The 23743-nt window shown below is 35.3% G+C and overlaps 1 protein-coding gene across 2 annotated transcripts in view; it reads right to left on the bottom strand.

The window, feature by feature from the left end:
• The window catches only part of LOC149805221 (homeobox protein Meis1-like), a 170040-nt gene that overhangs the window by 134162 nt on the left and 12135 nt on the right, over positions 1-23743 (bottom strand). Inside the window, exon 1 of one of the 2 annotated variants that reach the window (XM_089948599.1) lies at positions 6225-6736. The exons of the other annotated variant lie outside the window; for it this stretch is intronic. The gene's annotated coding sequence lies outside the window, so the exon portion shown is untranslated. Of the gene's footprint in view, positions 1-6224; positions 6737-23743 lie in introns of those variants that run through there. 2 annotated transcript variants of the gene reach the window in all.

Raw genomic sequence — 23743 nt, 5'->3', positions numbered from 1 at the left:
TCCAGATATCGTTCTCAACAATAACATCATGACACAGCAGAGATAATGATCAAAGAAATGAATTTAATAAAACCAATGTAGAAGGTTTCGTCCACATAAATTTTAAATTTTCTTTATAACCGCCTAGCAATGAAAATCACAAACAAAATATATACTTAAAAGATATCATACTAAGCCTAAGAGCAAAACTATATTGTTATTTAATTTTTTTTAAAAGCGCTGGAAAAAATTCAAACTTTGGATAAATAATACCTGACGTATCGTATGATATTAACCGTAAATTTAACACTTAGTATAACGTAAATTTCTGCTTAAATTAAAATCAGATTATGCTCAGTTATTTTTTTAATATTAGACAAAATGGTAATAATTAAATTGCTTGATTTATATATGGACTAAGACTGAGATAACCTATCGTATGAATTAAACATTATAACATTGCATGTTTCGTTGTACGCCTCATGCACACACACACACACACACGCACACACTCCGGAGATGTTAATTTCTTACAATGCAAATGGGACTTTTAATGAGGAAATAACTGTTTTGAGCGAAGAATTAAAAGTTTGTTAATGTCCATAACAGAACAGTATTTATAGACTTTGATAAAAAAGTCCGATTTCATATTCTTTTTTAGTGGACTTGTTAAATTGCACCCAATGGAAATTGATCAGTCAGCTTATGTAAAGTTATATGTAACCAATCGTCCAGATCTGATAAGATTTTGGCCAACAACACACAATCAACCATATCAAATGCATATTGGGTTATAACGACCCATCAACATAAAATAAAGTTTGATTAAATAGAATTCTCCCAATGCATTGAAACTGTTTCCGAAAATGCAATGATACCTAACGGGCCCCTAGAGTAAGTAAAATAAGTTTGTTGTATAATGCAACTGGTAAAATTTACAACCGACTTTTATTCATTGTGCCACTCAATCAGAAGATAATGTGTATACACAAACGGCAAAATTCACTCAGTTTTCTTGTCAAATGAATTGAAAGCTTCGTCTTCATTATCTGCTATTTACATCTCTTGTTAAAGTTATCGGTATGTCGATTTCATCAACAAATATATCAGGGGCTAGACTACCATATATATATATATATATATATATATATATATATATATATATATATATATATATATATATAACAATAGGCAGTTTTTAATCTGTTGTAGTCTTTCATGTCAAAATGATTAAAGTTGTTGCCGACAGTAAATAAAAATTCAGTTTAAATAAATAAATGTTCTCATGCAGTAAGAAATACAAAATATACAAAATATAAAATTCAAGATCTTCATCCCTGAACCTATTTTATCAAGTCTTTGCTCCATGCGTCTTTTGTGTAAGGAATTAGAAATTATAACCTGTTGTTACCCATCTTGTAATTATATTACCTTGTACTTATATATTACCTTTTAGAAAATAAATTTTTACTCCTCCGCGAAGACAATAGCCAAAGTGTGGTGTCTTGAATACATATTATTTTATTGTACTCATTTGATAATAAATTCTGCAACATTGGCCGATGAAGAATTCTTGTAAAATTTACAATGACGAAGAAAACTATTTTCAAAGGAGGAAAAAAATAACCTTCGGCAGTGAAATTACTAACCGATATATTTTTGAGATTCGATTCTTTTAAAAATAAAATAGCATTTTTACTGCATGCGTGTAGATTCAATTTCTCTTTCGTGACTTAGTTTGTTGGGGGCTTTTTTTTATACTTGTTTTTATCATCCAAAGCAGCTAATAGTACTCTCTCTCTCTCTCTCATTAAAAAAATGTTTTCCGTGCAATACTCAGAACGGAAAATGTACGTGCCATTATTTATTCGAAAGCATTAGAGTTTGTGATTGTACTTGTATTAATAAATTAAACATCAGGAATCAGATTAAAGATAATACACAATTTACTATAGATTTGACATATTTACGATTATTATTAGTTCCAGTTATTAGACGAAGCTGTATTTTCATAAAGTCGCCAAATTTTAAGACGTCTAGTTCGGGCTTAGAGGTTAGAAGAATATATTAGAGAAATATCAGAACTTGGTAGCGGGGGTGGAGAGATGGAGCAGGGGGTTTATGTCTTTAGTTTTGCAACAAAAAAAAAGAACCAATATTTAGAACTAAAGCAGCGAAAAACAAAGATATAAAACCAATTTCAAAAATGTAGAAAACAAAATAATTAACACAAGTTGTATCATGTCGACTCTGCAGAATAATTCATAAATGTTCCGCAGCATTTGATGCATAAGAATTTCCAGCGATTAATTAATTCATTAAAAATGTGCGGATCTTTATATGGGTAACTCATCCACAGATTGAACAAGCATGTTAACTTTACGACTGACAAATGAGGGGAAACAACTCCAGCAATGACTGTTTGAATCCCCTGTCTGTATTACAACGAAGAAGCATGCATCGTTTCATACCTTCTTACTCATCACCACATCCTTCCCAGACCTGGCCCTAGGATGTGCGGGGCCCAAGGCAGCAAGTGATGAGGGCGGGGCCCCAAGAAAATACATTGCATTGCGGATTTGATTTCCTAAAAGCGCGGGGCCCAAAGCGGTTGCCTTGTTCGCCTTGCCATATGGCCGGGCCTGATCGTGCCCTTGTGAGGAAAAGAAACTTCGGTCATTAAGACAATGTCTTTAGTTCCAAAAAATGTGTTTGCTTTATAGAATTTACGGTGAAAATTAAAACAACATCTTATATCGTATTTGGCAAGCTACTTTCACCGTACAGTTATCGAGGCTTTATTTGTTTGTGTATGTGTGACATATTGTCATTTTCAAACAAGCTTTTAGCACAGTGATTGCTACTGATATTAGTTACACGATGATGATAATGATTATGATTTATTATTATTATTATTATTATTATTATTATCAATATTATTATTATTGGTATTGCGGTTGTTTTTGTTTTGTTTGTTTTTTGGGGGTTATTTTGGCTGCTGCTGTCGTTATCGTCGTTGATTTTCATTTGACCTCATGTCGATGCTAGATGATGTCGAAAAAACCGGAAACACTTTCGAAAGTCAACAACATTAACATACTTTCGACATCATTTTTTTACCACTGTTTTTTTCGCTGGCCAAATCTTGTTTACGTTTTATACAATAATCAAAATATCAATTAGAATGTATACGAAGTAGCACAAAGTTATTATTCTTTGTATTTGATAAAGGTTATACATTTACAATAATTGTTTGTTTGTTTTTTTCTTCATAAATAACTATTTCTATTAGGAGTATTATTATTAAATACAGCAATCGCGCGAAAATCAAAGGTAGCAGAAAAGTCACATTTCTATCTAAACAAACAAATCTTACTTATAGTCATTGGCTGCGACACAATTACAAATCTGATTACGTGGAAAATGGTACAGCAAATTTCAGACATTTATTAAAGAAACGTATATTTATTTACTTATTTATTTGTTTATTTATTTATTTCAACTTTCAGCTTATTATTTTATTCTACAATTAATTGTCTAGTTTGAACAGGTACAAATCTATATCATTTTAACGCAAAGGTATTTATTTCACTGACACATCAATTTCAGTCGGGAAGATTTAATTTATGTGCTATCAACTCTGAACATGGCTATATATGCACACGAACTCTCTATTTTTGAATCCTTCCACAATTCTTGAAAATCGTCACCGTAATCGTATTTTTTTAAAAATAAGGATCATTCCATAATTATTTGAATTACCGCTCTCTTTTAATAACACGTTATAATTGACCAATGATTGCCTTCATTAGAAAGCTTTTACTTTTAATTAAGGCATATAAATAGATAAATTCGTCCCTAATGAAACGAAAGCGTACTTTTCTATGCTTTCACGTTTCCTAGATGAACTGAATCGTGGAAACACGAACAACAACAAAATGGAAACCTAGACAAGCCAAAATTGTCTAACTGTTTGTTTTATATGAATGTGAAGGGAGATTATTGAATTGTCAGTCATTTTTTCGCCGTGGCGACAAAATGTCGCACAGATATAATGAGACGGGAGAATTAAATAGAATCTACAAGCCTGGAGAACTTTTATGTGATTAAAACACGTTTGGTTGGCCGGGATTAAGTTGATCGACCTTCAACAATCAATACCTTTATTTTATTGGATTTGCACAGGCGTGCCTTCAGTAACAGCTTCTGAGGGAAATTGTTCGCTGTGTATTGAAGCTAATGGAGAGAGAGAGAGAGAGAGAGAGAGATCAAATTCCTATATGAATTGAAGCTAATGGAGAGAGAGAGAGAGAGAGAGAGAGAGATCAAATTCCTATAAGAATTGAAGCTAATGGAGAGAAGGAGAGAGAGAGAGAGAGAGATCAAATTCCTATAAGAATTGAAGCTAATGGAGAGAGGGAGAGACAGACAGAGAGAGAGAGATCAAATTCGTATAAGAAACTATTATATGGTCCATTACCACTGTTTTTTAATGGATTAATTTATCGTCATGGTCGTTTTTGACGTCGATGATAAACTAATTATCCTGCATGCCCTATATTATCACGACTACTGCTACTATTTTGATGACGCCGACGACGATCAAATCGACTATGACGGGCAGGGGGTGGGGTGAAGGTTGGGTATTGAGATTAAAAAGTCACAATTTACGAAAATCCAATATTTTCCAGCTCGCAATCATAAAAACGCATGATCATGCTGCGTGTATAATTGGATAACTGTTGAAGGTATCCAATTATATTAGCTATCACTAGACGTCCATCAAAAATTACATTGTCGATACAATTCAATTTTCCGCACCAGGTAAGGGGTCTTGTAGCTCAATTTCACCTACTTGCTCACATGACGCTAGATTACGAGTCAGGAAACAGGCTCAACGCTGCCAATGCATTTTTAAAAAGCTATCACACATATAAACGATGACACGGCTTCCTTTGTTACTTATTCAAAATCATCAAGTCTTTAACTGAATGGCTTTAGTTCCATGTAAAAATTTCACTTCTGTGTTTTCAAGAGGGACGGGGAGGATTATCGAGAGTTTTGTGTCGCCAGTATTAATGTGAAAGACTATTTTATCCACAAGATGTCCTTCACCAAAATCCACTTACTGCAACTGAAGTTTCCTAATGAGGCTATGTTTTCATTGATATAAATATGTACTCCAACAGGAGTGCGTCTCGATGCAGATTTTAAATAAGTTCCGCTTTTGAATTGATTTGCTTGGAATTGATAGAGGCTGTAAATTATTGGGGGCTACATTACAAATTTTATATTTTGATTTGCTAACGCAATAGTAAACAATAACGAAAATGGGTTTCAGAATATCTCTCTCTCTCCAAATAAAGTTTATAACTTTACAATGTAGCGCTTATGTTTCACAACAATTTTATTAAACAGTCCATCTTGAAAATTGTAAAAAGAATATATATATATATAGAGAGAGAGAGAGAGACAGAGAGAGACAGAGAAAGAGAAACCGCAAAAACGAAGAACAAATGTATACATTTATTACATTTATGCAAGTGATTAAAACCTTTTGTTGCTCAAACTTACACAACAGCCTCGAAGGAGAAAGAAAACCAGTATTTTAAAAGGCATAAAAATGTCGAACGGAAAAATGGTCGGGGAAAATCACATTAAAATCACATTAAGTGGTTTATCGTTCAAGGGAATGACAGTCCCCTGTCCCTTAAGGTGTCAAACGTCCACGCCAAATGACCTGTTGATGCCTATCAGTCAGGCTTTAGACAGGTCCCTTTGATTTTTAATAGAAAGTAATGATCGTTTGAACAGTAAAGCGAAGAAAAGCTTAAGATTGGAAGTCAAGACGAGTGGGGATTAAAGTTTTAGAAACGATAACTGACCTCCATTTAATCACCTACAATCCTCTTAAATTTTAGCGTAGTTTATTTTATATATATAACAGCTTAGCATCATAAGCATCCTACCTACACATTCGACCTCGAAAAATAACTTTTTGATAGTCAAATAAACATCTTTATGAAATAAGATGAGGTTTTTTTTAAAAAAGAGCAATATTTCGAAGTTAAATAACATAAATTAGAGAAATATGAAAACACCGTTATGTATGTATTTGCATGTATGTATGTATGTATGTATGTATGTATGTGTCTTATTGCAGTCTTAAACAATTAGCCTGTAACAATATGTGTTTGTTTAACTTGTTGGTCATGAATAAATATTCCCCAGTGATATATACTTACTGTTTTAGCACGTGTGTACATCCAAAGTCACTGACAAGTTCAGCTTTGGAGTAGGTATATCATGTCCATTACATAGCTTATTAACATGACGAGATAGACATCTTAGGGCACCTTGCAGAGAGTGAAAACAACAACACTTTACTCCGTGTGTAATTGTTGTTTACAGACAGAAATGCTATCACACAGCTGTATACAAATAATAAAAGAACAGACACTGGTATCCAGAAGAAATATACAAGGAAAAAAATGTACATAGTAAATCCACGAAGGAAATGATAAAACACTTATGCCAAGAAGCGAGCCTATACACAACATAAATTTTATGCAGTACACTGTCTATGCACAAGCCCCATCTCTATAAAGCAAAGACCCGAAGTCAAAACATTTCCCAGTCGCGGCTCAATTTCACTTGAAGCAACATGGGTTGCTATGGCAGCCTCGGGCGCGTGAGCATGCTTTAGACATTCATTTTTTCAGACCATATTTTCTGTCAAATCTCCCCACAGTGAAAACTGATGCCTCCCAAACACTATCATTTGTCCCAACAACTTTGCGATTCACAACTTTTTTTCAGAGACACTCTTGTTTTGCTGACCCCAGATTGAGGTGAAAGATCCTTCTCGTACAAAAGAAGGTTATCACCACAAACGATCGTCGTATTTCACCTATATATCACACATAGAGTTTATTAATTCAAACCAGAGATCGTGTACGAAACCATTATAACAAAACACATAGATGATAATAAGAGAGTCGCCTAGTCGGGCCTTTGTGCACGGAAACTGTAATTGAATAGCAATATGACAGATAAATGCAAATGTGAACATGACGAGAGAGAGAGAGAGAGAGAGACCTAAATTTTGATAAGTGTTCCTTGTTGCCACCCCCTCCACAAAATATAACTTATTTACTCTTCCTTGCCTTAGCTTACGGACAGAAACTGTAAATAAATAACGCACAGCTACACAAGGCCTGTAACATGAAGCAGAAATAAAGAGCTATACATAAAACACGTTTCATATTTTAATTGCTAGTCTGAGAAAATAATCCTTTTCTGTAGTTTCAGATCATCTACGAACGTGAGTGTTTTTTTAGTTGTTCTTTTTCTCTATGTAATAAAACATTTTTTCTCGTCCAATCAGAATTTTACACACGTTTCCATATCTCAATGTGAAACGTGCTGTCTTAATTGCATGTGAACATACACTGAGATTCTTAAACGTAGCCTTCAGCAAAAGCTTTTTTATGATCACGTAAATTAGAACTTAAACGTTGAAAGGATGGTGGGAGGGTGTAGGAAGGAGGTGAGACACTTGGAATGTGAAGAAACCTAGAAATCTAGCAGAATCAGACAAGTGGAAAGGAGTCATTGTTAAGTATTTGCGTTCAAGAAAATTCAGAAATATAAGAGTCAACTAAATGATTCATCTATATATATATATATATATATATATATATATATATATATATATATATATATATTGGTTGAACCTTTCAAAATTGACATCCGTCAGAACCACATAAAAGCTTCGGTTTCCAGGTGTTTTACGTAAGTTTCTGTTTTAATCCAGAAAATTATAAGTGATCAACATTTTTTGTACAGGTTCATTATTACATGTATATATTTAATGCCTATTTCTAAATTCGTATCATATAATCAATATTTTCTCTCTTAACATACAAATTGTATATACGTTTAAATGTATCAATTTTTATATAATGGAATGCTGTTTTGAAACAGTTGGCAGCAACTCTGTACCACTATTTGACCACGTGCTGTCAAAACGTTTCGGTTTAATGAGGTCAATTTGTGAGTCAAAATGACATCTGACATTAATTTTATTTTAAATCCCCTCCGGTGGCCTAGTGGTTAAAGCGTACGCCTCGGCTACGGACGGTCGCGGGTTCGAACCACGGCCTTGTCATACCAAAGACCAAGACTTGTACAAATTTTATTAGCAGCTGCTTCGCTTGGCGCCCGGTATTTAGAGGTTAGTGTTAGGACTGATCGGCCTGGTGACTGGGTGGGACATGAAGCTGAATGTCTACGGCATGATGCCCCAGTGCTAGACATCACTATAAACTTTTACACTATGATACATCGTAGCGATATATATGAATAATTGCTAAATAACCCCCCTCCCTCATTTATTTCGATTTTCCAAGAAGAGCGTCTTATGTTTATGTTATGGTTGTCAGATATAAGAAGGATATATTTAAGACACTCCGCAACCCCAACCCCGATACAAATATAATCTCAGTCTTAAGAGGATTTCAGTTTCCTTGCTTCAGTAAGAGAGGGATTTAAACAAAATTTTAAACAAAATTTAAACACTGACCATGATAAAATTTGAAGTATAAAATGCCATAGTTTGATAGACGCAGCAACATTAGTAATATTTTTAGAACATTCCACGTTACCTTATTATAAAAACAATCATACAGTAAAAATATTCAGGACGTTTCATTAACTTTATATATGTAGATTTATTTATGGATCTTTTCCAGTAGACGATCATAAAAAACAACATGCATTTCGTGAAATATTTAATAAACGAGCACATGCCCTCCAGGAAGTGCAGTAAATACTTCATTTCATGACATGACACAAAAAATACTCATAATTCTTATGTACCTTTCCTCACAAATGACGCTCCCGTTTCCTACTAAGTACGGGGGGGGGGGGAGAGAAAAATGAGAACCAACTACTAAAGTTAAAATGTCTTAAATATGACCAGTGGATGTCTTTTAATTACAACCTTGAATTAACTTAATTACAACCTTCGCGGTCAAATATTTACTGCGATCAAGTCGATTCTTTGATTATTTTTCGTTGACCGTATGTGTGGCAGCGGGGGTATCTGTATGAATGTCGTACTGGTAGCCACATTAAATGATAAAGGACGAGGAGTAAATAAAAAAGACGGGAGAAGTTATACCTAACCACCCATTTCAGTTCGTGTTCCTCGAAACGCTAACTACTGCGTCAAATCACGATTTGAATGATAATGAACTGACCCAAAATTTAAAAATACTGGATATTGCAGATGCGAGCACATGGTGATTGTTATTCAAACTACAAGCTCTAGTCCACCTTGGTTTTTAAATATTTATCTTCGTTTCACCTAGCTTCTATGCATCAGCTTCTTTCCTTACAGTTTATTCAGCACCACACACCACCAGTAACATCAAATAATAATAATAATAATAATAATAACAATAATAATAATTATTATTATTATTATTATTATTATTATTATTATTATTATTGTTGTTGCTGTTGCTGCTGCTGTTGTTGATGATCGTTATGCTGATTTATCTCCAGCTTTTTATTTTGTAATGTAAATATATTTATATCTTTGTTCATAGCAGTTGAAATTATATCTAAAATGAAAGCGTACAATTGAAAGTTATTGCATCTTGATACATGATGCAAACAGCTGACTCCGATTGACCATAATGGCATAGATACATATAGAATCTTATGCTGCAGTTTGGATCGAGACAAGAAAATCCCAGTCAAGGGGTTACATTATATGTCTCCACGCGAGGCTTTCCGGGTGGGGAGAAATACAATGTAACCCGCGACTGGGATTACCATTCGGTCAATGGTGAAATCTACGACTATCTGAATGCAAGTGGCACTGCCGGACTGCACTTGTCCAGACGTCCAAATTGGCGGACAATTATTGCATTTTCTCCAGTTTGTCTCAAACTGAACGAAGTGTGTCGAGCTGTTTTGAAATTAACTATTCTTGATTACGACAGGATAAAGATGGGAATTAGCAGACGTAATTAGGATAAACTAGCAGTGTTGGAACTTCCGAGGGGTGCGGACTGGTGTCTTCCCTTGTGCTATATTGTTACAGGTTAGAACCCCCATCCCTTGATTCATGGACGAATGCTCATACTTTTCTTTGTAACGAACCCCGGTGCTATAACGAAAAGTAACATGTTGCATTAGATTATTCATGGGTAATTAGAGATCTGTGTCACTATCTTATATAACTACTCTTTTCTTTGGAGGAGGTGAAACTGGGTGTGACATACTTGTGTTGTGCTTAATTTTGATTGCAAAATTACCCCCGTGTATAAAAGACCCTCCAAATACGGACCGGATTACCATGTGCTACACTTTCAAGTTCACGGATTCTTTGAAAATGTATTTTTCTATCTTGGAATATGTTGACGAATAAATAATTATTTCTTGCTGGTAAGTACATTATTTGTCATTAAATACTGTAGGTATATTTTTGGTTCAATTGGGTCACAATGGAGATGCTTAACAAAACTAGAATAAAGCATGTTTGACTTAACACATTTCTGGCTGTTACTAAGTTTTCCGTAGTTAAGAGAGTTTAGAGGTTATGAAGTGTATAGGTCTATAGCCTATGTGCATGGATCAGTGTTTTCTGTCATAGTTCATTTCACACAGCGTTGAGAATTTTATCCTGTCTGTAGCACAGTAAATTTTCAGGTCGGCGTCATTAAATGTAGCTAACAGTACACAATTTGGTTCACACAAAGTTTTTAAAACTAGTCAGGTAGCTTTAGCTACATTTAATGACGCTGACCTGAAAATGTACTGAGCTAGGCCTGCACATAGGATAAAACTGACCATGCTGTGTGGAACGAACTAGCATAATACCAAAAAGCTCGACATCGTATACGTCCGTGTCTTTATCTCTCGAAATGTTTTTGTATCGTGTGTTCTCAAAGATTTACTGACCTTAAGTTACTATGTTTTTATTATATATTTATTGTTGTTGTTTGGTTTTAGAACAACTACGTCAGGTACAACAGAAGACAACAAGGGTTTCGTTTTTGAATAGTAGTTCTGAGCGCGTGGACACTGACTGAGAAGACTGGTATGAGATGACTATAATGAGATAAGAAAAGTAAGTTTAGCAAAACAGCTAGATTTTTCTGTCGCATGAGTGAGAAAAAAAGAGACTGTTCCGGGCGGTTATCGTGCTTCTAGCTTACATTCAGACTGGTTACTCAGAACGGTTATCGTGCTTTTAGCTTACATCCAGACGGGTTTCTCAGAACGGTTATCGTGATTTTAGCTTACATCCAGACTGGTTACACAGAACGGTTATCGTGCTTCTAGCTTACATCCAAACTGGTTACTCAGACCGGTTATCGTGCTTTAAGCTTACATCCAGACTGATTAATCCGGGCGGTTAGCGTGCTAGCTTCCTTCCAGGCTGGTTACTCAGAACAGTTATCATGCTTGTAGTTTACATCCACATGGGTTACTCCGAGCGGTTATAGTGATTCTAGCTTACATCCAGACTAGTTACTCCGAACGATTCTAGATAACAGTATAGAAATTAAACGTTTTAGTTTTGACTTTTTAATTCGCTTGGATGATTTTTATGTTCTTATACATTACTATTCAACATATATGACTCTGTCTCTCTGTGTGTGTGTGTGTGTGTGTGAGAGAGAGAGAGAGAGAGAGTGAGGGGGGCACATATTAGTAAGTAGGTAAACAGGTAAGAATCTCTATGCTTGTAGGTGACATGGGTTGAAAATGTTGGAACCCGCATTCCAAGACCTATGAATTGTTCATCGAATATTTTCTAACCTCCTTTGCTCGTAATTTTCTGTGCAATTTACTTTTAGATGTCCCTTTCAATCGGATTTGAAAATTAACACTATTAACCAAAATTAGCTGACTTTTGTCCTTTTTTTTTTGTTTAGACAAGTTTTCTTTTAAGATAGTAGCAGAAACAGAAATTGCTATTGCTGTTGTGTTCTTGGTAAAGTTGTTATTATTTTGGGTTTAACACCATTTCTAAGTGCAAGATAGTCTATATATGACGGCCGGTATAAATGGCGGAAGAAGAAGCTGTGAAAAACACCAGTAAGAACCACCGACCCACGGGAATCTACTGGCAAACTTTCTCACATACCCAAGCTTTTAATAACATGTTTTTGATATGTAAGAAATCTGTTGAACGTTATATTCCATTGTCAGTGAAAAAAAAACAAATATGCAAACATGAAATTAAATATAATAAAAGTAAAACAACCATGACTTGGTTCATTAGAAGTAATGTAGTCGAAACATCATTTAGCGTTTCACGCTAGATTAAGTACAACTTGTCAGGCGAATAGCAGCCCATGTGTTGAATTAGAGCAATTAAAAAGCACAAGCTGTACGTATCGACTATTGGCAATATATACTGTTCACTACCCTAACAAATGGTCAAATTAAAATTTAAAATTACGGAAGGACTACATATTCATTGTTTCGAAATTGGTGATCTGTCTGCGTTCTTGTTAGCTTTTTTGGCAATGCACACGTCTGAGAATCAAAATACTTGTTGTGTCCACGCTAGAGCGTGATTCTAGCGAAATAGTCGCATTAGAGTCTGTCATTTCGCCTGAAGAGGTCAATAGAGAAAAAGGTCACTCTGCCTTGCATTGATTACACGGCACTACCCCCACCCCATTTTTCAATACACTACACTAATAATCAAACTCAAACGTCGACTTTCAAGTCCAGTTTACCTCCGATGATGAAAGTGGAAAGAAAATAGCCTTATATTCTGTAGTCACTTTTTCTCCTACTTTGATGATCGTACATATTAAATATTACAGTGTTATGTTAGGACAATAAATCGCACATCAGCCCGGAAAAATAAAAATTAAATTTGTGTGGCCAAGTCTATAGCAATTTATGACTCAGTGAACGTATCTAGATCCGGTACTAATAAAATCGTTGTATCTAATGTTTCATCAAACACACATGTAGAAAGAGGACTTCCGTTATGGGAGATGTACAGTGCTTGCCTGTAACCTATTTTCAAGGATTCTCTTGTACGATACACAAATACTATGCTGAAGCAAACATTTTTAAAGCTTAAATATTTTATTAACATTTTTAATATTCATCATCATTTTAAAAATCAGCAAAAACATTAGTTTAAAGTGACTGTTTAGAACTTGCAACATCAAGTTCTCCCTATTTTCGCCCACCACGTAGCCTTTATTATTTTTTGGATGGAGAGGTAAGGGGCCGTCCATTTAGTACGTACGCATGGAGGATGGGGATTGACCCAAATGCATACACTTGCGTAGGGGGGTGGGGTCTACTGATAATGTACGTAACCATAGGAAACGGGGGGTGGGTGGGTGGGGTGAAACCTCGAAAATAATTTGTCTAATACATAACCTGTTCGACTGGGTTCAGTCAGCGTTTGAATTTTAGCGGACACTCGACAAACTTTTTAAAGTCATGCAGCTTGTTTCTTTGATACAGCCAGACATTCAACGTCTGTGGACTATCTTTTTTATTAAACAAGTTAATATTATTAATCCTTAATCGTGTCTGCTTGGATTCTATGGGTAGCGTCAAGAGTACGTAAGCGGAGGGTGTGTGTAAAAAAAAAGTACGCATGTGTACAGGGAGTGGGGAGCGGTCAAGCTTATGGTCCAGCTTGGACTCGGACTTATTATGACTATAAACGCACTTAAAAGTAATCCCAAGCTTTTGTATGATTAGGACGGCAGGTAAGTATAATACTAAAATGACTGCTCCCATGTGTACTTACGCATCTTACGGATATGAACCGAATGCAGGAAAAGGTCTGGAAAGCACGATTTACTGACTTTTGATAGAAACTAAAATTGCTAGGAATGTCAGTCTCCGGAGGTACATGCACAGGTACGCAGTTAAGGTAGGTAGCTAGGTATGTAACAAAATTGGGACCTACTTGCCTAAGTATGCAGGTAGTTAGATTATCTAGAGGACATTCTTACATATGGTTATATAAAAGCAGACATATAGATTGATCAATCGATGGACAGATAGACAGATAGCCAGACAGATAGAGAGAGATTGCTGTTGTTGTTGTTGGGTTTAACGCCATTTTTCAGCACACGATAGGCTATACATGGCGGCCAGTATTAATGGTGGAGGAAGAACCCGGGAAAACGCCGGAAAGAACCACCGACCCTCGAGAAGCTACTGGCAAGCTTTCTCACATACCTACATTGGCCGAATCCGAGACTCGAACCCACGTAGACAGAGGTGAGATGGCAATGATCCGTAACGGAGAGCGCTTTAGACCACTCGGCCACTCGGGGCCCCCGTAGAAAGAGATGGGTGATTAGATAGATAGATAGACAGATATAGCAAATAATTATAATTATAAATATTCAAACTAGTTTTTATAATGAGAGCACGCTTCGATTTCTGCTTTGTTTAATTCACATGGCTAAAGAAAACCCAATTTGAAAAATGTCGTTGTTAGCCCCAATATGGATGGGTTTGGTTGTTGTTGTTGTTGTTGTTATGGGATTTAACGCCATTTTTCAGCACACGATAGGCTATGCATGGCGGCCAGTATTAATGGTGGAGGAAGAACCCGGGGAAAACCCGGGAAGAACCACCGACCCGCAAGAAGCTACTGGCAAGCTTTCTCACATACCCACATTGGCCGAATCCTAGACTCGAACCCACGCAGACAGAGGTGAGATGGCAGTGATCCGTAACGGAGAGCGCTTTAGACCACTCGGCCACTAGGGACCCGGATGGGTTTGGTATTTCACGGCACTGCAACACAAAGAGGGTATTTGGTGTTACGCAAAATGCCTTATCCAAGAGCACACCTCGAGAGCCGACCCGTCGGATCCAACAGCTGTATTTGAACACATTCTCATTGAGTCGCGAGTCCGGCACGCTAAACACAGAATCAACACTGCTACTGACTACATTAGTCACCCTTTACGGCGTGCAGGTAGTCGTATAAATAAACCATTCTACATATCCAAGTCCATAAGGGTGGGGAATGAGGGTCCTAAATTGGCACCAAACGTGTAAAAAAAAACATATCTAATCATACAAAGCAGGAAGGGCAAGTGTGCAGAAAATGTTTTAAGTAAAAGTTTGTTTTATTCATCTCCTTAATAACAGAAAGTGTGATAAAATGAAAGATGTCTAATCATATATGTAGTAAAATGAAAGATGTATAATCATAAAGGTGTAGTATAATGAAAAATGTATAATTATATAGGTGTAGTATAATGAGAAAGGTAAAATTAAAGATGTTTAATCATATATGTGTAGTCGAATTAAAGATGTCTGATCATACATGCGTAGTCAAATTAAAGATGTCTAATCATACAGGTGTAGTAAAACTAAAGATGTCTAATCATAAATGTGTAGTGAAATTAAAGATGTCTAATCATAAATGTGTAGTGAAATTAAAGATGTCTAATCATAAATGTGTAGTGAAATTAAAGATGTCTAATCGTATAGATGTAGTAAAATTAAGACTGTCTAATCATACAGGTGTAGTAAAATTAAAGATGTCAAGTCATATAGGTGTATTGAAATTTGAGGTCTAATCATACGGGTTTAAACAAAATTAAATATGTCTAATCATATAAATGTAGTAAAATTAAAGATGTCCATTCGTACGGTACTAACAAGCTTACTAATAGGAGGGACGGACGGACTGAGTGACAACAGTGCAAGTGAACAAAATGAACTAGCCACATAGCAGTGTGATGTGCAATTAAGGAAGAAATACATGTACAACAGAAAGCAAAATGGGGGTTAATGCACACGAATGCACATGTGCGTACACATATGTATGTATGTATGTATGTATGTATGTATGTATGTATGTAGCGAATGCTTGCAATAGCAGTAAGTGATTCGGTAAAGAAAGGAAAAGGTGATAAATAATATGTAATTTAATGTATTACTGAACCTTAAACTTTAAACCCGGAAGCAATTATTATTCGCGTCTTTTCCGGCTCCTTGGGGTATTAAGACGGTTGTGGTCGAGTTACCATACTAATCAGACGACTGCTATTTTTTCAAGAGCCGTGGTAAAAGACTGGACAGAGTCCTCACTCTTCCTATTTCCAGGTAAAACCAGCCAATGGATGACGTAACGCATTTTCTTCGAAAAACAACACCTAAGAGGAAACGATTGGGCAAAGAACAGAGTTGCAGCTTTAACTGAGTGGCATGGTCCTGGACAAGAAAAACGCGAGACAAGTGTCACGTTAATTTGCACAGCGAAAAAATAACCCCCAAAAGAAGAAAAAACGACAAATACACATCAGCATAATCGTGCATTATCTGATAAACATTTCACTCGCCTTAAAAACGCGTTCACCATTTAAAAAAATAAGGTAAAGACAGAATAAAAATGTTTGCTTGTTATGAGGGGTTTAACGCCATTTCTCAGCTCAGGATGGGATAATTTACACAAACTTTTATGTGCAAAAAATAACCAAGTTTTTATTTTGGATTTAAGGCAAATTTGCAGCGAAAGATAGGCTATACATATCGGCCAGTATAGCTGGTGGATGGAGAACCCAGGAAACACCTGGTAAGAACAAACGACCCACCGGAAGCTTCTGGTATGCTTTCTCACATACCCACATTGGCCAAACCAGAGTCGAACCCACGCGGACAGATTGAGATGGTAGTGATCGGTGAAGGCGAGCGCTTAAGACCACTCGACTAACTGACTGAAGCCCACGGAAGAAGAAAAAGATGAAGAAGACGAGAAATGATGATATAAATGGGGATATAAATGGGGAGATATGGCCTAAAATTTAACTAGAAATGTTAAATAATACCTTGACGATTTATATTTACATATGTAAAAAGTCTGAGATATAACTTAGCACCTGTTATGAACTACGTCTTACACGTATATTATAAATTCGTTGATTCTGGTACGGCTGGTACATTTCAATACTGTGTTTAAACGCACCCATCCCTAGTCGTGTACATTTGTAAGACGTAAAGTTCTAAATCATACAACGTAGATCACTTAATACATACAGAATTAAATGTATCTGGTCATTTGTTGCGGCGTGGCCATACCAGGAACAATTCAACGTCGGGGATCTTGTACTAAGCAGAGTTTTAAGTCATGTTTCCGGCGGTGCACAGTGGTACCAGCGCGCAATTTCTTGCAATAAATTTTTCATTTTTATTTTGGAGGGTGGAATGTGTAGGGTTGACGCGTTTTTAAATCCCCCAGTTTCATCATATGATTGTCTTCCTTTGTTATTTTTATTTCATTTTCAACCACTTCTTTTAGTATGCACACTGCTGACAATAACCATGTCCAAGGAAATAGATTGAAAGTTTTTAACATGGGTCAGCGATATTTCGATTCGAAGTTAAATGACGTCATTGCGGAAACGTAAACAGAGGCACGATGAGCAGACATTTCTTTGGTAGTGTGGACTGTAGATATTCATTAGTCCGTAGACTTCCAGAATGTGACAGTCGAACCCGAGCGATTCACTCCAGGGCATATTCGATATATTGACGTATATTCATTGACGGTCGGTTATTTTATAGCCTCCCGGGAGAAGACGTGACAGACGTGACAGACTAATGCGGGATTAGACGGGCCCTCAGAGTTTCAAACGCTAATATAAGCATAAGCACTGAAAGAGATTTTCGGTAGACATTGTCTTGACTGACATAGTACGTATGCTCTAGAAAACCCGCTCTCTCTCTCTCTCTCTCTCTCTCTCTCTCTCTCTCTCTCTCTCTCTATATATATATATATATATATATATATATATATGAGCTTGGGGATGGACACATGATGGACTAGGTGAGAATTCAAGTCCAAAATTAATACAAAATAACTTGAATAATGCAAGTAGCAGCATTTAGCTATTAAGACATACTATTTCTACTAACGGATAATGGAAGAACTTCTTCCTAATATTAATAAATACATTTGTAAGCAGCAAGAGAAAATATTAATAAAACGCTGTGAGTTGATAAACCATATAAGAAACAAATTATTATGTAAGAAAATCCAAAAGAGTTATAGTTTGAATGGGAGAGTGGGTTGATGAATTTAAAAAAAAAATACCAATACGCAAGAGACAGAGAAAATTGTCTTCGTGTCATGTAATGTTTGTTGTCCAGTAATTGTTTATCTATCAGTGCCTCTAATTATCCTCGTGAACATTCTGATGTACATGCTGCTTGACGAATCACTGTAATTAAATGGAAAGGTTTTCGAGTGAATTTCCATTACTTATATGAGCTATCGTAAATCCATTTACCTGCTGCCTACATTGGTATGTAGGCTACATCTTTTTATCAACTTACTGACTGGCTGACTTACTTAGTTACTTAATTACTTATTGACTTACTTACCTAACCACGTACCTACCAAGTTACGTACCCATACTCACATACCTGCCCACCTACCTAATCCAGTTTGTTTTGCTACCGTATGTCAAACTACTAATACAATTTACAACTCCACCTATAAAAATACCTATATACCTACTTACGTACATACGAACCCACCTATCAATCTGTCCGAGTCCCGAAGACAAGGGTAAGGTATGGCGACAAATATTGAATCTTACGACTTTGCATCCAGTCATATATTATTTAAAATCCATTTAAACTTCTGTATAAGACAAATGAAGTCCTTCGGCGATAACAACTTTATCTTGTGCATTATTTGATAGACTGCTTTACAAGATTTGTTCAAAGCAAAAAGATTTGATAAAGCGATGAACAATTGCTAATAAAGGCGTTCATTGTATTAATATTGAGCAACTTTGATCGCAATAAAACTTACCGGCTATTTAGCGTCAGTATGCATTTTCCCTTGGGATTGAGACCTCACTTACAGCGACCTTATTTTTGATGAGACCGTCCCACGTCTTTTATCCCAATATTCACAAAGAATAAACCCTTTAAGTCGCTGTTCTGATCCATTACATTGTCGATTACACGATATTGACAATTTTTATCCCCATCTTAAAAAGATGAAAACACTTGAGTCCGGTGGATCTGTGCACCGCTTTTGATTGACAGATTGAATTAACGGGTATAACAGTCGACCCAAAAGGACAAGAGAAGGGTTAAAGGGGGCCCATCTTCATGATCAGCCTGATAGGAGAGTCATATCTTTGATAGAAAATGCATTAAAAAGAAAAGCTGCTAAATTGATTAATTTTATGCGATTCTTTTTGATTGAAGAATTTTAGAGGAGCGCCTTGCCAATATTTTCCCAGATATTAAAGAAGTATGGATTTTAGTGCTGGAATAATTTCTGTTCACATAATTTCTCAAGGGTTTTATACAGGCTGATGTTATTTAGTTACACGGTCAACCGATTCACGGTATTAATTTGTCATGTTACATTAGCAGACATTAAACTCAGTTTGAAAATAATGACTTGTAGATGATTTCTTCCTACCAACCTACCTGCCTACCATCTTAGAGAACTAGCTTTTTGCATACTTGCGTAAAGCCTTCATGTAGAGTTCCTCGTGTATCGTTTAATTTAATTTGCAGGTTCATTCCACGGCAACTCATTCAGGTTGTATGAAGGAAGATTTTAATAAATAGGCAATTAACAACTTTCTGTTGGGCACATATGCACATGTATGGAGGTGAAAGGAACTATCGTCGAGTTTAGCCGATAGAAAATTTTTAAGTTGACTAACTGTCTAACCAGTCACAGAATGCAGATGATTTAATTAATTCGTGACAGGCATTAAAAACACATTTTTCTAATTATGTGTCTACGAAAACATTCGATAGTAAATTCGATAAAGAAGACTCATCATGACGAGCCAGTTTAATTTTTTTTACGTACATCATCTTAAAAATGTGTCATAAGAAAAGAAAAAGAATCTTCATTTATTTTCAAATAAGCAAAAGTCTGAAACGAGTACAAGCGTGTTTGCTAATCAAATAATTAGTCATTCATCTACTACATAATATCAATTATCAAGTTTTGTTATTTGTGATTTACTTTCATTTATCCACCATTGATTGTCTTTAAAATGTCACAGATGAAATTATCGTATTTTTTTTTAGGAAAACAGTGTATTTTGTTGTAATTTATTTTAATTTATTGTACATAATTTTGTTATTTTTATATTTTTGGGTGGGGGTGGGGTATCATTTTGGTACTGACTTACAAAATAAGCTTTGCCAGGTTTAAGAATACTTGGTAACTCTGGCCTAAATTATCGCGATAACAAAAATAAATAGCAATTCGTGTCTGAATTATCGCGATAAAAAATAAATCGCAACTCTGGCATGAACTATCCCAAACAAATGTCCCTAAATATCGCGATAATAAATACAAAGGAAAACAATTGAGCTAGTATCTGCATCAAAATGCAAGTTAGTTTGATTTAAAAAAGCAAACAAAATAAAATAAATTAAAAAAATAAATCTCACATAAGGCCGTTCTGCTTTAATAGCATAAATGTAATAACATGTTCTTTTATGTAGCTATATTTTGATTCTATGCTTTTTACACTACAGTATATACCCGTAGCTAAGTTCATGTTTCCAAATATTTTATAGACTACACTTATATAGTAATTGGTGATATTTTATTATACAAATCTGAAATTTTATGAGTTAAAAAATTTAATTGAAGTGTGTATTAATTTTTTTAATCAGCTTCCAATAGTTATTTCGTAAATACCGTTCTGTTTTTAATACAAAGGTAGATAGAGGTGACGATGCTTGACCACTGACAATAAATTATACATTACTGGTCAAACAGTGTTTTAACTATTCAAAAATGCCAACATCCAAATCTAAAATTGCCGTGTAGGCATCCAGTAAATAATCTTGTCTTTAAGATACGTTGGTTTTAATAATTACGTGAGGATTTCTGGTACATTTGTCGGATGATACGAATTTAATAATATCTTAATCACAATAGACGATTATGGAAATTTTGAAAGAGGGAACTCATTGTTGGTCACATATTGTAGAATCTACAATAAAAACTCGAATTTCCCCATGCTTTTCTATATAAAACGGTATTTTCTATAAAGCTCTCAGTATACCGCTTATCTCTTATAACGCGGGTATAGTCATATATTCTATTAAATTGTTTGCATTTTCTTTATCATCGCTATCTTATTTACTTCAATTTTGTTTAATGGCTCATGAATTAACCAATCATAATGTGAATTCACATCACTGATACTATGTTTTTGGGTGTTTTAATATACTATTTAACACAGTATTGTTGGAATATCACTTAATATAATGGTTTCTTCACTTATAACGCGGACTACGTATATGGCTTACTTAAACAGCATTTTAAAGAAGGAATATTATATACATCTATCATAGGATTAGATCTGAATTCAAAGATTACTGTTTCTCTTGTGTACAAAAGTGCAATCAGTAGCTTAAAAGTAAGAATAATATCTGCCATTGCATAAGTCCCATGTTGATCGGGGTCTACACTGTCCTTTTAAATTATGACTTTCAGCAAAAAGATAACGCGTGTGTTTGTGTGTTGGCACATATGGACATAATGAAATTGCCCTCGCGCGTGTTTTTTCCCCCGATAACTGAAGAGACGATATATAATTTATGCAGTAAAGCTTCACAAATATTTGCAATATACATTTTAGAGACAAGATGATTATGAAATTTCGCTCGACCGTGTAAGTGTGCCTTCTTCTCAAATTATTCTTCAATAAAAAGTAATTACACAAATTAATTTTAAAAGAAAATAATTGTATACCATCAAGCAATTTTACATTTATATTGTTGTCAGAAAGAATACAAAATTACGTACTTCAATAATCCTGTACATGAGCCAACATATTTAGTTTGCTCTTTTGAAAAGGCAATATATAAATCAATGGAAAAGGCAATAGATAAATCAATGGAAAAGTCAATGGATAGCAATGGAAAAGTCAATGGATAGCAATGGAAAAGCCGATGGATATGCGATAGAAAAGCCAATGGATAAGCAATGGAAAGGTCATTGGAAAAGTAAATGGATAAGGTAATAGGAAAAGCAATGGATAAGACAATGAAAAGGCAATGGAAAAGTTAATGGATAAGACTTTGGAAAAGTAAACTGATAAGGCAATGGAAAATCCAATGGATAAGACAATGGAAAGCCAATGGATAAAGCAATCGAAAAGCCAATGGATATACTGGAAAATCCAATGGATAAGGCAATGGAAAATCCATTGGATAAGACAGTGGAAAAGCCAATGGATAATGCAGTGGAAAAGCCAATGGATATAATGGAAAAACCAATGGATAATGCCATCAAAAAGGCAATGGATAAGGCAATGGATACGCACGAGGCAGGCAACATACTAATACATTTATAAAATTCCTTTAATTTTTGACAGTAAATGAACAAATAAAACTCAGGACATGGAGACTACCGTGCAATTTTGTTATTTTCCTCTTCATTAAAAGTTGCGCGAGAGGGATTCCTTGTTGTTTTAAGTGCAAGTGTTTAGTTCGTGGAGTTATTAATGTTTAATTCATTCTCTTACGGAATCCATTTGAAGCTTCACATCCACTTTTTAGAATATAATTTATGATTAAGCGAATTTATGATTAAGCTATCTTCATAAAATATACATCGGTAAAATATTAATTAATTATTCCTTTTCCTATTTAGATAATGAATGTTTCTTGCTGAAATAATACGCTTCATGTACTTTTTCTATTGTATAACTATTTCACTAGTTTTTCTTTCAGGCTCTCTCTTTCTTTCCTGCTAGGGTTGTGGACCTCTCTTATTTGAACGTATACACACGTATTTATGAATGTTTAGTTGATTAACAATGCAACAACTGTCAACCGCTTGAAGGTTAATTTATATTAACAAATTACATTTTCAAAATTGACGACTGCACTCCCACCAAGCTTTCGGTTATTAAATTCCGGAGCAATTGAGGTGATTTTAAATATTTTCAGCACATTTTTTGTTTTCTAATTTCAAGGTGTTTGTGTTTTGTAATAATATCATTATATGTTTTTAGATGTTGACCAATGTTGTAAAGCGCTTAGAGCTTCTAAAGATTAGGCGCTATACAAAGTCCTCATTATTATTATTATTATTATTATTATTATTATTTTCTATGAATGATATTTGTTTGATACAGATATATTTATATTTATATGAAAATGTATCATTTTCGGCTTTAACTAGGTGTCTACGAAACAGCGATGCAACCTCACCCCTCACCGACCGTTCCGGTGGTTTAGTGGTTAGAGCGTCCGCCTCGGAAGCGGAAAGTCGTGGGTTCGAACACCGGTCGAGTCAAACCAGATACTTACAAAAATGGTACTACCACCTGCCTCGCTATGCGCTCGGCATTAAGAGTTTAGTGTTAGGACTGGTCGGCCTGGTGTCAGGATAATGTGACTGAGTGGGACATCATGATACATGTCTGCTACATGTCTGCGACATGATGCCCCAGTGCTAGACATCACTATAAACTGCCGCACTGCAGACATCGTAGCGATATGACTGAAAAATTGTTAAAGCTACGTTAAAAATCCTACACACACACACACACCATCTCCAAACCTAATGGATAAAATATTAAAAATATATGATGTCTTTCCATGTTAAAGCTACTTTTAACTTGTTTGAAGTTTGTAAACGATGCTGTCTGTCTGTTTACGCACGCGCACAGTGCACAGTGCACTCAGTATTTCACCAGTGCATAGGAATAGAATGCATTTTACG

The sequence above is a fragment of the Sinohyriopsis cumingii genome, chromosome 2, assembly GCF_028554795.1.
Source record: "Sinohyriopsis cumingii isolate HCF-2022 chromosome 2, ASM2855479v2, whole genome shotgun sequence".
NCBI lineage: Eukaryota > Metazoa > Mollusca > Bivalvia > Unionida > Unionidae > Sinohyriopsis > Sinohyriopsis cumingii.
Note: the sequence above shows the minus strand (reverse complement) of the source record. Positions and strands in the feature narration are given on the sequence as shown.